This window comes from Lutra lutra, chromosome 14 (genome assembly GCF_902655055.1).
Source record: "Lutra lutra chromosome 14, mLutLut1.2, whole genome shotgun sequence".
NCBI classification, from domain to species: Eukaryota; Metazoa; Chordata; class Mammalia; order Carnivora; family Mustelidae; genus Lutra; species Lutra lutra.
Window position 1 is genome coordinate 47,440,058 of NC_062291.1, and position 16,336 is coordinate 47,456,393.

At 36.6% G+C, this 16,336-nt stretch overlaps 1 protein-coding gene across 2 annotated transcripts in view; it reads right to left on the minus strand.

Moving 5' to 3' along the window:
• The window catches only part of PTPN20 (protein tyrosine phosphatase non-receptor type 20), a 130,274-nt gene that overhangs the window by 113,332 nt on the left and 606 nt on the right, over positions 1-16,336 (minus strand). The window contains exon 1 of one of the 2 annotated variants that reach the window (XM_047703052.1): positions 8,884-8,950. The exons of the other annotated variant lie outside the window; for it this stretch is intronic. The gene's annotated coding sequence lies outside the window, so the exon portion shown is untranslated. Of the gene's footprint in view, positions 1-8,883; positions 8,951-16,336 lie in introns of those variants that run through there. 2 annotated transcript variants of the gene reach the window in all.

Genomic DNA, 16,336 nt, shown 5'->3' on the forward strand with positions numbered 1-16,336 from the left:
ATGCGGAGAAAGGGGAACCCTCCTACACTGTTGGTGGGAATGCAAGCTGGTGCAACCACTCTGGAAAACAGCATGGAGGTTCCTCAAAATGTTGAAAATAGAACTACCCTATGACCCTGCAATTGCACTGCTGGGTATTTACCCTAAAGATACAAACATAGTGATCCGAAGGGGCACGTGCACCCGAATGTTTATAGCAGCAATGTCTACAATAGCCAAACTATGGAAAGAACCTAGATGTCCATCTACAGACGAATGGATAAAGAAGATGTGGTATATATACACAATGGAATACTATGCAGCCATCAAAAGAAATGAAATCTTGCCATTTGCGACGACGTGGATGGAACTAGAGGGTATCATGCTTAGCGAAATAAGTCAATCGGAGAAAGACAACTATCATATGATCTCCCTGATATGAGGGAGAGGAGATGCAACATGGGGGGTCGAGGGGGTAGGAGAAGAGTAAATGAAACAAGATGGGATTGGGAGGGAGACAAACCATAAGTGACTCTTAATCTCACAAAACAAACTGAGGGTTGATGGGGGGGAGGGGGGTTGGGAGAGGGGGTGGGGTTATGGATATCGGGGAGGGTATGTGCTATGGTGAGTGTGTGTGAAGTGTGTAAACCTGGCGATTCGCAGACCTGTACCCCTGGGGATAAAAATATATGTTTATAAAGCTGTAAAAAAAAAAAAAAAGAAAGGATGAATCCCCAAGTTTTGTAGCAACATGGACGGGACTGGAAGAGATTATGCTGAGTGAAATAAGTCAAGCAGAGAGAGTCAATTATCATATGGTTTCACTTATTTGTGGAGCATAACCAATAGCATGGAGGACAAGGGGAGATGGAGAGGAGAAGGGAGTTGAGGGAAATTGGAAGGGGAGGTGAACCATGAGAGACTATGGACTCTGAAAAACGATCTGAGAATTTTGAAGGGGTGGGGGGTGGGAGGTTGGGGGCACCAGGTGGTTGGTATTGTAGAGGGCACGGATTGCATGGAGCACTGGGTGTGGTGCAAAAATAATGAATACTGTTATGCTGAAAAAATAAAAAAATTAAAAATAAAATTTAGAAAACAAAACAAAAAAAAACAAATGGAAATACTAGAAATAAAAAACTATCAGAGATAAAGGATTTCTTAGATGGAGCTTTAGAAAACTGAAGCTGCAGCTGAGGAAAAAAAATCTAAGTTTAAAAATAGGTAAATAGAAATTATACAAAAATGAAACAAGCAGAGGAGTAAAAATCAGAACATCATTCAGAAGTTATGGGACATTATCAAATGGCCTAATTTCTGTATAACTGGAGTCACCAAAAGAGGGAACAACTGAGAAATTCCCTTAATTAATACAGGTTAAGAAATCACAAATCAAAGAAATGTTCAGAACATCAAGTGGGGGGGAGGGTATATGGATTGCACATATCATAGTCCAAGTGCTGAAAAACAAAGATATTCAGAAAATCTTGGTGGTATCTAGAAAAAAAGAAAAATTACAGGAGATTCCTCAGCAGAAATGACTGAAGCCAGAAGACAACAGACTGACATCTTTAAAGTGCTGAAAGATAGCGGTCATTCCAGAATTTCATTTCCACCATAAATATCTTTCAATTATGAGGTCAAAAGAAATAAAAAAGTAAGAAAATAAAGAAAATATAGAAATACAAAGAAAAAATATAGAAAAATGTAAAAAGAAGAAAAAAGAAATTAATAGAATTCAATGTCAGCATACTAGCACTAAATGTTAAATGAAGTTCTTCTAGAAGAAAATGTGGGAAACACAAGGAAATTTGAAACTACTCCCAAAAAAAAGTGAAAAATACCGGAAATGGTAAAAATATAAAGGATTTTTTTTTCTCTCTTTAACAGATAATTATGATTTCTGGTTTAGATTCGACATGCAAAGAGATAAGAGGTCATCACTCCCATCACAAGAAAAAGGCTGAAGAAAGTAAAAAAAACAATGATTTTTTTCTTAGCTCCTCCAGAGAACTGAGGTAGCAAAGCAAATCACCACCCAAAATCTGGAGAGATAGGCACATACAGAGAAGCACAGCTGAGATCAGCTTACCTACAACAGAAGGTACCAGAGCCAATAAGGAGTAGGAAGAATTAAACAGTAAGTTTTACAAAGTGCTGGAGGCCGAGTATGAACTACTTCAAAAATGAAAAACCCTGGAGGTGAAAGTAGTCAAAAGGTACAGACTTGTGGGATGCCTGGGTGGCCTAGTGGTTAAGCATCTGCTTTGGCTCAGGTCATGATCCCAGGGTCCTGGGATTGAGCCTTGTGTTGGGCTCCCTGCTCAGTGGGGAGCCTGCTTCTCCCTCTCTCACTCCCTCTGTTTGTCTTCTCTCTACTGCTATCTCTCTCTGTCAAATAAATAAAATCTTAAGAAAAGAGGTACAGACTTGCAATTATAAAATAAATAAGTTCTAGAGATGTAATGTATAGCAGGTAACTGGTAAGTTCTTACCACAAGAAAAAAATTACAACTATGTGGTGATGGATGTCATTTAGTCTTACTGTGGTGGTTCCTCAATATATATAAATATCGAATCATTATGCTTTTCACCTGAAAGTAATATGTTGTAGGCCAATTATATCAACACTTAAAAAATGGGGAAAAGACAGACACTCACCCAAAAGAGGTAAAGAAATTGCCAGTAAGCAAGTGAAAAGATTGCAACATGATTAAATAACAGGAAAATGCAAAATAAAACTGTAATAAGATAACAATACTCCCCCCGCCAACTAGGAAGCTCAAATTAAAAAGGCTAAAAATTGAAAAAAAATTCTAATTAAGAGGAGACAAAATGATTTACCATAAAATTGGAAGTGTTGACAATGATTTGGAAAAATTACAAGTGTTGGCAATGATCTGGGCAAATTACGTATTCTCATGTATAGTTGGAGAATGTAAAATGATACAAATGCTTTTAAATCAAGTGTGACAGTTTCTTTTTACATTTAACATGTACTTACCACAGAAGCAGCACATTTACTCCTAGATATTTACATAGGGAAATGTATTAAGTGAAATGAAAACTTAGATGCGCAAAAAGACTTGTTCGTCAATGTTCATAGCAGAGCTTTTCATAATAATTTCAACCTTAAAACAGTCCAGATGCCCCTCACTGGATGAATGTATAATGATATAAAGGAATGAAATACTTTTCCAAAATAAAAGGAGTGAAGTGGGGGGGAGGACAAAAACCAAGGGTCCATACTTACAGGGGCCCCAATACTTGTACGGATTTTAGCTCCAAGAACTCTACCAGGTTCTCATGAGGAAAATTATTTAAATAATTACCCCTGTGTTTTAGATGAGGGAGGGGAGAACAGAGTAACCATTCTGCATTGTCCCTAAAGCATTCCCAGATAAAGGCCTGCACTCCAAGGAAGAGTACTTGAGCCTTATCCAACCTGGAGGAAGAGCAATTGGCAACTCTAGCCTCCTCTAGCCATCTGGTTATGTAAAGAGGAATAAAAAAAGACTAAAAACATTTCAGAAAGTTGCATCCCAAAGACTCAAGCCCACTAAAAAATGAGATCTAATCATAAGATTTTACAATGCTTTTCTTCCTCAAAACCCTACCATATCAATGAGGCTTCAGTATGTCAGCAGTGGGTTATAACTGAAAAAGTTGCAAGCTGCAAGTCACAAACTCTACTCAAGGAGGAATTCTTAGGAAGACCAAAGACAATAGAGATAGGGAAAGATTTTTAAAAAAAGAAAAAGGAAATTAGAAGAAACTGCAATCCCTGGCAGCTACAGCTATGGGAAACATTAGACAGCGCCAAGCTCCTAGCTAGAATGACAAAAACAAACAAACAAACAAACAAACCTCACTCTAAAAGCCTAAGTACCTACCTCAGTTCCTATTACTCGAATACTATGTCTGGCTATCAACAAAAATTACAAAACATTCTAAACAAGTAAAAGAAAAACCCAACCATCTGAGGAGACAAAGCAAATATCAGAACTACATTCAGATATGACACACATACAAATAATCAAGTATGGATTTAAAATAACTAAGAGGGGACGCCTGGGTGGCTCAGTTGGTTAAGCAGCTGCCTTCGGCTCAGGTCATGATCCCAGCGTCTTGGGATCGAGTCCCGCATCGGGCTCCTTGCTCTGCAAGGATCCTGCTTCTCCCTCTGACACTCTGTCTGCCTGTGCTCTCTCTCTCTCTGACAAATAAATAAATAAAATCTTAAAAAAAATAAAATAAAATAAAATAAAATAACTAAGAGCTCTGACCAAAAAAAAATAAATAAATAATGTACAAAAACAGATGGGTAATGTACATGAAAAGATGGACACTCTAAAAAGAATAAGAAGGAAATGCTCAAAGCTTAAAGAAACAATCAACGAGCTTTAAGATATGTCAACAGAAACTTCCCAAACTAAAGAGAAAGAAGAAAAAGAAAGTGGGTGGGGGGGCAGGAAACAGAACAAAATATATAATAACTACTGGACAATTTTAAAAAGTGTAACATATGTATGATGGGAATGCCACAAGGAGAATGAAGGAAAGAAGGGAGGGAAGTGGGAGGATGGGAAGAAGGGAGGGAGGGAGGGAGGGAGGGAAAGATGGAAGGAAGGAACAGAAATACTTAAAGCAAAATTAATCAAGAATTTCCCAAAATTAGTAACAGACATCAGAACACATCCAAGAGGCTCAAAAAACACCAAGGAGGATAAATACTCAAAGCATATCATATTCAAACTGCAGAAAACCAAAGACAAGGAAAAAACCTTGAAAGAAACAAGAAGGGGGTAAAAACACCTTACCTATAGAGGAACAAGGATAAGAATTACATCAGATTTCTCATCAGAAACCACACAAACAAGATTATAGAGTGATGTACTTTAAATGTTAAGAGAAAAAAAAACCAAATTTAGAATTCTGTATCCAGTGAAATTATCTTTCCAATGTGAAGGAGAAACAGACTTTCACAAATAGAAAAAAAACTGGGGGGTTTTGCCACTAGCATATCCTCTTTGCAGGAAATTTTTAAAGTTCTTCAAAGAAAAGGAAAAAGCATGAAACTAAGACATACATTAACAAAGGACATCACAGAAAGAAAAAATGAAGGTAGAAACAGAATTGTTTATTTTCCTTCTTCTCAATTGATCTAATAACTTTCTAATTAATAATAGCAACAATGTACTGGATATTATAGCATATGGATAAATAAAATGAATGACAACAATGTAAGGGATAAGAGGGGGGAAATGGGACTACTGTGTAATAAGATAATTGGAGTATCCATGAAACAGCATGTTATTTGAATGTGGACTTAAATTTATTATAAATGTATATTGCAAACACTAAGGTAACCACTAAAAAAAAAAAATTCTAATTAAGAGGAGACAAAATGATTTACCATAAGTGACTTACCACAAAATGATGAATTAAAATCAGAAAAAGCAGAAAAATAGGGGAAGATCAAGAAACAGAACAAGTATAATAAATAGAAAATAGTTACAAATATGATAGGCATTAACTCCATTACATTATTATCACTTTAAATGCAAATAGTCTAATAAATACATTCACATGTCAGTAGATTTTTTAAAAGACCCAAATAAAAGCTGTCTACAAGAATCCCACTTTAGGGGTACTAGGTGGCTCAGTCAGTTAAGTGTCCAACTCTTGGTTTCGGTTCAGGTCATGATCTCAAGGTCGTGAGATCAAGCCCCACATTGGACTCTGTGCTGGGCATGGAGCCTACTAAAGATTCTCTCTCTCCCTTTCCTTCTGTACCCTCCCCCAAAGAATCTCACTTTAAATATGAAGACAAAGATAATTTTTTTAGAAAGGGAAAGAAATAGATATAGCATGCTAACAATAATCAAAAGAAAGCTAGAGTATCTATATTAATCTCAGGCAAAGCAGACTCCAGAACAAGCAAAATTATCAGGGACAAGGAGTGGCACTGCATAATGATAAGTTGTCCATTCTCCAAGAGGACATAATAATCTTTAATATGTATGCATCTAACAAAAGTGTCAAAATATGTGAGGCAAAAAGTAATAAAACTACAAAGACAAATGAACAAATCCACTACTTTAATTATAGACTTCATCACCCTTCTATCAGTAGTTGACAGACTCAGTAAGCAGAAGATCAGTAAGGACACAGTTGAACTGATCAACATCAACAATCAATTATATCTAATAGATATTTATTAAGTTCTTCCTTCAATAACAGCAGAATAAACACTCTTCTCAAGCGTACATGGAACATTCACAAAGATAGGTCACATCTCAAACCATAAAACCATTAAAATAAATTTGAAAGAGTACAAAATATGCTCTCAGACCACTGTGAAATTAATCTAAATAAAAGAAGAATAGCTGGGGATTAAACATGTGATTAGATAACACAGAGGTCAAAGAAGTCTCAAGAGAAATTTAAAAATATTTTGAAATAAATTAAATGGAAATACAACTTACCAGAATTTGTGAGATATAGCAAGAGCAGTGCTTAGAAAGGAATTTAAAGTACTAAATACATATATTAGGAAAAGAAATATAAAATCAACAACTAAGCTTCTACCTTGGGAAATTAAAGAAAGAGGAGCAATGTAAACCTAAAATAAGCAAAGAAAAGAAATCATAAAAATTAGAACAGAAATAAATGAAATTGATAAGAGTAAATCAATAGAGAAAATCAATAAAACCAAAAACTGGTTCTTTGCAAAGATAAATAAAGTCAATAAATTTATAACCTGGATAACCAAGAAAAAAAGTGAGATGATAGCAATTATTAATATCAGAAATAAAAAGGGACCATCACTACTGATTCTATGGACATTAAAAGGATAAGAGAGGAATATTATCATGCCCTCAAATTTGATAACCTAGATTAAAGAGACCAATCCCTTAAAAAACATCAACTACCAATACTCACAAAAGAAAAAGTAGATCATGTGAATCGGTCTATGTTATTAAAGAAATTAAATCATGAAAAACTATACCAATTCTCTCCAATATCTTCCACAAAACAGAATCATACAGAATACTTCCTAATTCATTCTATGAAGCTGTCATTGCCCTAATATCAAAACCAGATCAAGACATTCAAAAGAAAAGAAAAAAAAAAACTATAGACCAAAATCACTCATGAACACAGATACAAAAATCCTCAACAAAAATAACAGCAATCAAATCCAATAGTATGTACCTCTAATTATACACCATGACCAGCAAAATTTATTCCAGGTATGCAAGTTGGTTCAACACTTGAAAACCAATTGATATAATGCCACAAAACAGGCTAAAGAAGAAAAATTATATTTTTAACATATCAATATACACAGAAAAAAACATTTAACAAAATCCAAATACATTCACGATAAAAACTCCCAGGAAACTAGGATTAGAGGAGGGGAACTTCCTCAACTTGATAAAGTACATCTACAAAAAAATTTACAGGTAACTTAATGATGATAAACTGGATGCTTTCTTCTAAGATGGGGAATAAAGCAAAGATGTCCTCTCTCATCATTCCTAACCAAGATCAAATTATAGAAGTCCTACCTAATGCATAAGACAAAAAAGGGAAATGAAAGATACACAGATTGGAAAGGAAAAAATAAAATTGTCTTTCATCTCCAATGACATGATTGTCTAAGAAGAAAATCCCAAAGAATCAACAACAACAAAAGAATTCCAGGAACTAATAAGCAATTATAGCAAGGCTGAAGGGTACAAAGTTAATATACAAATGTCAATTCCCTGCCTATATACCAGCAATGAACAAATGGAACTGGAAATAAAAAACACATCATACGTTAGCTTCACCCAAAATGAAATACAGAGGTATAAATCTAACAAAATCTGTACTGGATTATAGGAGGAACACTACAAAACTGATGAAAGAAAGGAAAGATCTAAATAAATGAAGAAAAATCCAATGTTCATGGATAGAAAGACTCAAAACTGTTAAGATCTCAATTCTTCAAAATGTAGTTTTATGGAATCAATGCAATTTTAATCCAAATTCCAGCAAGTTATTTTGTAGTTACCAATAAACTCATTCTAAAGTATAGGTGAAAAGGCAAAATATTTAGAATAAACAACACTACAATATTGAAGAACAAAGTTGTGGAGCACTGACACTACGGGATTTCAAGACTTACTATTATAAAGTTACAGTAATCAATACATCATGGTACTGGTGCAGAAACAGACAAATAGATCCATAGAGAGCCCAGACATAGACCCACACAAACTCAGCCAACCAATTCTTGAGAAAAGAGCAAATGCAATTTAGTGGAGAAAGAATATTCTTTTTGACAAATAGTATTAAAACAACTGGACATCCATAAACAACAACAAAATCTAGACCTCACACTTATAAAAATTAACTCAAAATGGATTATAGGCCTAAATGTAAACCACAAAACTATAAAACTTCTAAAACGTAATTGTACTGGTACCCAAGGGCTACCATAAAAAAGTATCACAAACTGGGTGGCTTTAAAACAAAAGATCTCTTAAAAAGCTCAACAATTTAGGGGTGCCTGGGTGGCTCAGTGGGTTAAAGCCTCTGCTTTTGGCTCAGGTCATGGTCTCAGGGTCCTGGGATTGAGCCCTGCATCGGGCTCTCTGCTCAGCAGGGAGCCTGCTTCCTCCTCTCTGCCTGCCTCTCTGACTACTTGTGATCTCTATCAAATAAATAATAAAATCTTTTTTAAAAAAAAAAAAAAAGCTCAACAACTTAAAAAATTTTTTTTTAAATGGGCAGAAGATGCAAACTTACACCTCACCAAAGAATACACAGAGATGGCAAATAAGCATATGAAAAGATGTTCAACATCATATGTCATTAGAGAGCTGCAAGTTGTAAGATGTTACTACATACCTATTAGAAAGGCTAAAATCCAAAAACATGACCAAATACTGTTAAGGATGGAGATTCATTGCTGGGAATGCAAAATGGTACAGCCACTCTGGAAGACAATTTAGCACATTTTACAAAGTTAAACATAGTACTGCCATTATGATCTAGCAATTATACTACTAGGTAGTCACACAATTGATTTTAAATTTATACCCACACAAAACCCCGTGTTCAAATGTTGATAGTTGCTTTATTCATAATCATCAATGATGGGGGGGCAAGATAGAAACAAATGTATTTCAATGGTTGAGTGGATAAACAAACTGTGGGACATCCACACAATGTGATATTATTTGGTGATAAAAAGAAAGGAGTTATCAAGCTATAAATAGATAGGAGGAACCTTAAGTGAAGGTTGCTAAGAAAAAGAAGCCAGTCTGAAAAGGCCACACTCTGGGAGATTTCAACTATCTTACAAGATCTCTATCAGAAATGTATTTTGCAAATGTCATCTCCAAGTGTGAGGCTTGTTTTTATTTTCTTAAGAGTAACTTTCACAGAAGTTTTTAACTTTTTTTAAAGTTTTTAACTTTAATAAAGACTAAATTATCAATCTTTTCTTTCATGGTGATCCACGGATGATTCCTTTTGGTGTAGTATCTAGAAACTCATTGCTAACACCAAGGTCACCTATATTTTCTCCTGTGTGATCATTGTGGGCAAACTGTATCCCCTAAAAAGATATTTTGAAGTCCTAACCCCTATAGTACCTGTGAATGTAAACTTTATCCCCTAAAAAGATATTTTGAAGTCCTAACCCCTATAGTACCTGTGAATGTAAACTGATTTGAAAAGAGGCAATTTGCAGTCGTAATCAAGTTAAAATGAGGTCCTAATGCAATGACTGACATCCTTTTAAGATAAGAGAAATTTGGACACAGACGCAGATGAAGAAATCCATGTGACAACAGAGGCAAAAATTGGAGAGATGTGTCTAGAAGCCAAGAACAGCAAGGATTGCTGACAACCACCAAAAGCTAGGAAGAAGCAAGGAAAAATATCCTTCTGTAGAGACTTCAGAGAGAACATGGCCTTGTGACAAATTTTTATAATTTTGCCTCCAGAACTGTGAAAGAATACATGTCTGTTTTTTTGTTTTGTTTTGTTTTGTTTTAAGCCATCCACTCTGTAGCACTGTGTTACGGTGGCCCTAGGAAACTACTACATATGCTGGTACTAGAAAGTACAGTGTTGCTGTTACAGATACAAAAAAATAATAATAATAATATGTAGAAGTCACTTCAGAATTAGGTAATAGGTAGAGGATTTAGGAGCTTTGAGGCACATGATAGAAAAAGCCTAGATTGCCTTGAAAAGACTGTTGGTAGAAGCATGGACATTAAAGATGATATTGTGAAGGGTCAGAACAGTGAAAAAAGCATCTATAATCTTAGAGAATACATACATCATCTTAGAGAATACATATACTGTCAAGAATAGAACATTGCTAGCAATATAAACTTTAAAGATTCTTCTGGCAAAGACCTTAAAAGGAAATAATGAATAGATTATTCAATACTTGGAAGAAAAGCAACCATTGTTACAAAATGGCAGAAATTGGCTGAATTATGTTCTACTGTTGGATGGAAAGTAAAACATAAAACTACAGTTGATCCTTGAACAAAGTAGAGGTTGGTGCACTGACTCCTCACATAGTAAAAATCCACCTATAACTTTTGACTCCCCAAAAACTTAACAATGAAAAGCCTACTGTTGACTGGAAGCTTTACCAAAAACACAAAGAGTCAATTAATACATCATTTGTATATGTATCATATACTATATTCTTACAATAAAGCTACAGAAAATAAAATATTATTTAAATAAACCATAAGGAAGAGAAAAAACATTTACAATACTATACTGTTATTTATCAGAAAAAATCCAAATATGCGTGGACTCACGCAGTTCAAACCTATGTTGTTCAGGGGTCAACTGAAATGAACTTGGCTATTTAGCTGAGGAGATTTCTAAGAAAATTGTGGAATGGGAACATGGTTTCTCCTTGCTGCCTTTAGCAAAATGCAAGAGGAAAGAAATAAACTGAGGAAGGAATTGTTAGGCGAAAAGGAACCAGGACTTGATGATTTGGAATATTCTCAATCTATCCAATATACCATGCTCTGGACATAAGAGTAAGGGTATGGCAGGACAAACTTCAGTGAGAGCATGGCCCTGCTCACAACTTGATTTCAGACGTCTAGCTCCCAGAACTATGAGAAAATACATATATTAGGACACTAAGAGCACAAACCGCAAAAGAAAAAATTGATAGAGCCAGAAGAATTTTAAAATCCTGCTCTTCAAACAATAACAAGATACCACTACAGACCCATTAAAATGGCTGAAATGAAACACAAACACACACAAACAGTACAAAACAGTTCTAGCAAAAGTGCAGAGCAACTGGAACTCTCATGCACACCTGTCAGGATCACTTTACTCATTACCTTCCTTTATTTTATTAAAAGCACTTTTCATTACCTTACAGTTTACTTATGTAAACTTATGTATGTAAGTCCTTATGCATCTGCATGCACGTGTCCTATCTCCCTCAACATAAGTACCATGGTGACTTGTGTCACCATGTGTTACATCAGCACCAAAATGAATGGCACAAAGTGGGCATTCAACACATACATATTAAAAGGAACAGAAATAAATGATATGAAGGTAAGTTCCTTGAAGGCGAGGAACCTAGCCATATCAGTCCACAGATGGGCAACCTGCTGGTGTAAAAGAAAATATATTTAGACCATCAGGATTGTGCACATTCAAATTATCTGGAGCATACTGCAGAACCCCAATTCCAGACCAAACCAAACCAATGAAATCAGAATCTAAGAAAGGGATTCAAGTTTTGATCATTAAAGTTCTCCAGGTGATCCCAGGGTGCAGGCCAGACCGAAATTATTCAGGAAATGGAACCAAGTGTACACACTTGGGAGGAAATCTTGGGCAAGTTACTTAACCTCCCTCAGCATCAAAAATCTCAGCTACAAAATGGGAATAATACACACCTCCCTTTCTCCACATCCCCTCCAACACATGTTGTTGGTGGGAATGCAAGTTGGTGCAGCCACTTTGGAGAACAGTGTGGAGATTCCTCAAGAAATTAAAAACAGGGCTTCCCTATGACCCTGCAATTGCACTACTGGGTATTTACCCCTAAGATACAGATGTAGTGAAAAGAAGGGCCATCTGTACCCCAATGTTTATAGCAGCAATGGCCACGGTCACCAAACTGTGGAAAGAACCAAGATGCCCTTCAACGGACGAATGGATAAGGAAGATGTGGTCCATATACACTATGGAGTATTATGCCTCCATCAGAAAGGATGAATACCCAACTTTTGTAGCAACATGGACGGGACTGGAAGAGATTATGCTGAGTGAAATAAGTCAAGCAGAGAGAGTCAATTATATGGTTTCACTTATTTGTGGAGTATAACAAATAGCATGGAGGAGAAGGGGAGTTAGAGAGGAGAAGGGAGTTGAGGGAAATTGGAAGGGGAGGTGAACCATGAGAGACTATGAACTCTGAAAAACAATCTGAGGGTTTTGAAGGGGTGGGGGGTGGGAGGTTGGGGGAACCAGGTGGTGGGTATTGGAGAGGGCACGGATTGCATGGAGCACTGGGTGTAGTGCATAAACAATGAATACTGTTATGCTGAAAATAAATTTTAAAAATTAAAAATAAATAAATAAATAAATAAACAAAAGAGGAGTCAATGGAAATGAAATTAGTAACAATATTAAGTGGTTTGTTCACTTAAAGTTGTTGGATTGTGAAATTTAAGAAATAGTTTATATTTTTAATGTTATAATAATAATTTATTTTGTGCCTTAATAAACTCTTGTTTACATACTCCAAAAAAAAAAAAAAATACACACCTCCCAAAGACTGAAATTATGCACAAAGCACTTAGTAGATGTTAATTTGCCTCTCCAGGGCAAACTTGAAATTTTCATTGTGTAGTATGATAAATGTTAATTCAATCATCAATTCATACCTTCTATTGTTACCTGATTACTGAATTGAATATTTTCATTGGAGAAGTTCAGAACTTTTTTTCACTGTCCTGATGATGCTTCCTGAAGCTGTCTATTTTAAATCTATAAGTAACTAACCTTTGAAGGGAAATCTACCTGATTATTTACACCTGGATGCAGGTGAGAATCAACCCAAGCTTTCTTAAAATAACCAATACCAATGTCCAGACCTTGTGCAAGCCAATTGAATCAGAATCCCTAGAGTACATCCAGAATTATCCGTAGTCTTACAAAGCTAATTGATCTGTGATTTTAAAAGACAGTCAGCTCTGAAAAACACCTGATTCGCACAAATGACATCCCATGCTAAATGCACATCTGAGTCATTCACGAAGCTCTCAAAAATATTGATTCCAGAGTCTTGCCATAACTTAGTGAATCTGTCCACACGGAGCCTGTCATTTAGCAAAGCGTCATAAAACCTCCCCCGGGTGATTCTAAAAGAAACCCACAGGGAACCATTACTTTATACCATGCATTTACTCTCCCTATTGTAGACCAGCAAAGATCATTTAGAACTCTCACCCACCTCCCATGCCAAGCTTGCCCAATTGCGTTTAATCAGTAGCTGATACAACACATCACAGAAAGTCTAAATTTTACAGATCTTTTCAGACCATTTTAATGTGCAGACTACTGACCCACCTCATTTACCATAGGCTGTGCCTAGCAACAGCTATGCAGGCCTCTGGTCTTTCTCACCAAATCCCATTAGGCTGCCTATTTGGGAATGACAAAATGGAATACCCAGGTCCTATTTCCCTTTAAGTGGTATACAATACCGGGACTAATGAAATTAACCTCACTGGTCAGATGAGTCCGAATTGAAATCTAAGTCGTTTTCTGAACCCAGAGGCAAATTGTTATATTTGCTTCCCACAGAGAGATAATAAAATCTAAGGAAAGGTGATCTCTGAATTAGGAGCATTAATAGAGTGCCCTACAATTTTCAGACTCCACTAAACACAGCAGCATAGCAGGGCCCTTAGGAATGATTTTAGGGGAGTCAATCAATCAGTACACATTATCACCCTGACTGCACTACCAGGCAGATGATAATAGCATTTAAACAACCAGGCATTATTTTAAGCTTATTAAATACATTAACTCATGTGATCCTTACAATAACCCTACCAAGCAAATACTATTATTATTCCCTTTTCATACATTTAAAAAAACCACAAGTGTGCACAGCAGTTAAATGATTTGAACAAAGACACAGAGCTAGTAAGTGGCAGCTTTTGAACCCAGGCAATTTGCTTCAGTCCATTACCTTAGCTACTACCCTAAAACATAGAGGAGTGATGGCCAAGCAGCCTTAAAATAAATTTTTTAAGTTAGTCTGCAACAGAAACTGGAGGTTTCTGTGTGTACTATGGGTAAGTTACTTAACCTCTCTGCACCATTTTCGCACCTGAAAAACAGAGATAACGACAGTACCTGCCTCACTTGAGTTGGGGTGAGGATTAAACAAAACAATGTATGTGATGGACTTAGAACAGTATTTTGCATTTTTAAGAGCTGTGGGTGTCAGCTTGTATTATAATTATTTGTATCACAATACAGCACAAGTAGTCAGGGAAAAATGACAACCTATTAAACTGAAAATCTCTTCTGGTGATCTTAGAACTGTAGAGTCTGTAAATCCCCAATACATCAGATCCAATATGAAATGCAAAATGAAAGAGTTTCACAAGAACTTTACAACTGCCACTGTGACAAAGCCCCAGCCCATCCAGTCCAAGACAATGAGAGCCCCATTTGCTACAGTTTGGCCCTGTTAGCCAACAGCCCCAATTATCAAGCTGTATACATACAACCACACCAGGAGCCAGATATTCAAAGAGCTGCAAACAGGGGATTCAGGGTTGATTGGAGAAGACCCTGTCGGGGGTAAAGGTCAGCCCGCCTCAGTTACATTTGCATAAACAAAAGAAAAACAAAATGAGGAGTCAAACAAAAATACGTAACATTCATCATGTGCTTGCCACTTATTACATGGCTTTCATATATTACCTCATTTAATCCCCAAAACACACCTCCAGGGTCTAACATTCCCAAAGAAAATCACACTACCCCACTGGTTTTAGCTCACTTTAAATTCAGGACGACACATCTCAAACAGGTATTCGACACTGCCTGACAGTCCAATCCCATTTCCCTAGTTAGTTCACTTTTCCGCTCTCCGTAAGGACAACAGCACATGTGTCTCCTCCAAGTTCTAACACCTCTTCTCCCCTCCCTGTGCCCTTTTGGCCAAAAACCACCTCACAAACACATGGTGCCACTATCCTGTCTGCATCCACACCCGTTGTCTTGGCTTCCCCCCCAAGTTATAATGAAATATGTGTTCCTGTCAATTCAAAGCCACTACCCATGTGCCCTGGGGTCTCCTCTCTTCTCAGATATTCAGGGACTTCCTACTGCAATGTTCCCCTATCTTATATGCATTTCTCCCTATGAGTTCAATCCCACAGCATATAAACATATTCTAGTTTCTTCTATCATGCAAAAAAAAAAAAAAAAAAAAAATCCAGTTGACTTTTTTAAGACCCCTCTACTCCACAAAAGTCTTTCTTGTTAAAATGATTAAAATCCTAACCCCACCTTCATTTTAGTCACCACAGTTAACCACCAACTTCTCCCTTTTATGGCCTCCCCTCCTCCTCTTTGTGTACACTCTCAACCTAGGTGTTCAACCAATCCCTTCGTTTAAATACCATCTATATGGTAGTGATTCCAAAGCTCTGACATCATCCAGGACTTCAGACTCAAATTTCCAAAGGCCAATCTAAAAACTCAGCTTAAAAATCTACCACATTTATGTTATATATATTTTACCATAATAAAAATAAATAAATCTGCCAGGTGACAGATGGAGAGAGACAGAGAAATAATATGTGAAAAAAAAACCAAGGGTAGCAGATGTTCATGGTAGGACCCAGAAGGCAGATATACAGAGTTCACTGGAAAATTCTTTCCAGCTATGTTGTTTGTATGTTACACATTGGGGAAAAACCTAGCAGGCATCTCAAACCTAACATATTCAAAACCTAATTCCTGGTTCCACCCCTTCCAAAAATGAAACCTACCCCCCCACACCTACAGTTTTCCCCTTCTCATTAAACAGAGAGGCAAAAGTAGGCAAGGCAAAAACCCAGGACTCTGTCTTGACTGGCTATCTCCCACCTGAAATATAAATCCTTCATGGCAGGGACCCTGACTCTCTTGTTCATGTATATTCCTGTGTGCCTGGCTGTTGAATTAACTGATAAATTAATGCTGCTTCTTGCTAGGGCCCTCAGCCCTCACTGGTCCTTCAGTGGGAATGGAGTTCTTGGCCTCTAAACCTCCCCAGCTC